Source organism: Colobus angolensis, unplaced genomic scaffold, assembly GCF_000951035.1.
Source record: "Colobus angolensis palliatus isolate OR3802 unplaced genomic scaffold, Cang.pa_1.0 Scaffold194, whole genome shotgun sequence".
Classification (NCBI taxonomy): domain Eukaryota; kingdom Metazoa; phylum Chordata; class Mammalia; order Primates; family Cercopithecidae; genus Colobus; species Colobus angolensis.
Window position 1 is genome coordinate 4,682,538 of NW_012115088.1, and position 2,208 is coordinate 4,684,745.

Genomic DNA, 2,208 nt, shown 5'->3' on the forward strand with positions numbered 1-2,208 from the left:
AAGTGCTGGGATTACAGGCTTGAGCCACCGCGCCCGGCCTCATACATTTAAAAAAATAAACATAAAAGAGCTTCAGAGTACTACTATAGAAAGATGTTGTGTTACGAATGACTGTATTTCCAAACTAAAAGTTGAAATATGTAACCCTATCAATATGACCAAAACTTTGAGTAAACAGATATTAAATGAAATGGTCCCCCAAATTTTCTAGTTAGTATAGGATGCATTATCCATTATACAGTATTGTTATTTGATTATTCAATTACTGGCACGCATGTATTTGAATGACTGTTAGAAAAGAGCAAAAAACAAAACAAAACAAAAAACCCTGCCTCCCTTTGCTGCTATTCTAGTTCAAAGAACGAAGTTGTTAATCTGAATCATTCAATGAGTGAAAAAATTGGGATCACACCAGTTTCTGATGACTTGCTTTACTCTTTGATTTAAAAATAATGTTTAAACCCATAACAGTAAGAAAATGTTTCAAGTAATACATTTTGAACCAGCAGTTAAGGAAAGGCTGCCTAATTATACAATGAGCCTCCATCTCTTCGAAAGACCATTGTTCTGTCTTAATTAACATGAAGTAAAACAGTCCTAAAACAACAGGGCACATTCCCATTAGGATAAATTACTCAGACTTCAGCAAGGCAGCAAATAATTCCCTAGAGTAGAATCTGTCACTGCTTTTCCACCTGCACTATATCTATCGCTCAAAGGACTGGGCTAGAGCTGGGAACCTCCCTCTGGAAGGGGCATCTGTTTCATATTGAATTTGCTGCATTTGTGGCCATGGGTGGAGGGTGCAGCAGATCCCCAGGCGGTCAGCAGAAACACGGCTGGGATGGGACAGATCCTCAGCAGCTGTGGCTGCCTTCGAAGCACTTTTATCCTGCTCATTCTGGTCTCAAATCTTCCATGTGGGTATTTCAGTCTGTTGTTGCTTAACTTAATATAGAGAAGAATGGGATGGATAGTCTACAGAAAAATGTTATTTTCCTTTTTCCTTTTGAGACAGCGTCTCTCTCTGTCACCCAGGCTGGAGTACAGTGGCACCATTTCGGCTTACTGCAAACTCTGCCTCCCAGGTTCAAGCGATTCTCCTGCCTCAAACTCGCGAGTAGCTGGGATTACAGGCATGCACCACAATGCCCGGCTAATTTTTGTATTTTTAGTAGAGATGGGGTTTTGCCATGTCAGCTGGGCTGGTCTCAAACTCCTGACCTCAGGTGATCCACCCGCTTCAGCCTCCCAAAGTGCTGGGATTATAGGCATGAGCGAGCCACTGCACCTGGCCCAGAAAAATGCTATTTTCTTAACAGGATCCATAAACTGGGCATAGAGGCTAGTTAGGAGGCTGGGCTCTGGAGTTGGGCAGAGCTGGCTTTGCCTCTTAAAGGCAAATCAGCTTGCCCCACTTCTTTCATCTCTCTCAGTCTCAATTTCCTCATCTGTAAAGTCGTAAACTCAGTGGTATCATCTCACAGGGTCAATGCTCCATAGATGTTGGCTATTATGGTACACATATGAGATGAGTCTGATGTCTCTGTGCACGTTAGAGAAACCCATTCCCCGAACACTTGCATCAGCTGTAGGATACCATGCAGAGCATATTTTTCTTTTCAGTGGGCCTCTGCGTGTTTGTGTGTGCTCTGCACCCTGTATTAGCAGGAACTGGCTAATTAGAAACCTCCCCCCAAAATATCCTGTCTATTTCATACTGTCTATTCATCAGTAATGAAATCAGGTTTAAACCTAGAGCAATATCGGTATTTTTTTTTAGCCTTTCTTCATTTGCTTATCATATTTCTTCCCCAATTACTTAACATCACAGATGCTGGGACAAATAACTTCTGTGCCCTCCAAGTAACTTTGGAGCTAAACACATTAACCGGCATTTGTCATGTAGTGGGGAAAGGGTGGGAACCAAGTGTTTAAAATGAATCAAAATAAAGATGGAATATTAATTCATGACTGAAGATAGTTACAATACTAATGAAGCTCTGACTCGAATGAGTTCTTACTTATTTGTATTTATTTATTTGAGACAGGGTCTCGTTCTATCACCCAGGTTGTGCACCATCACGGCTCACTGCAGCCTCGACCTCCCAGGTTCAACTGATCCTTCCACCTCAGTGTCCTGAGTAACTGAGACTACAGGCATGTGCCACCATACCTGGCTAGTCTTTTTTTTGTTTTTTTTTTTTT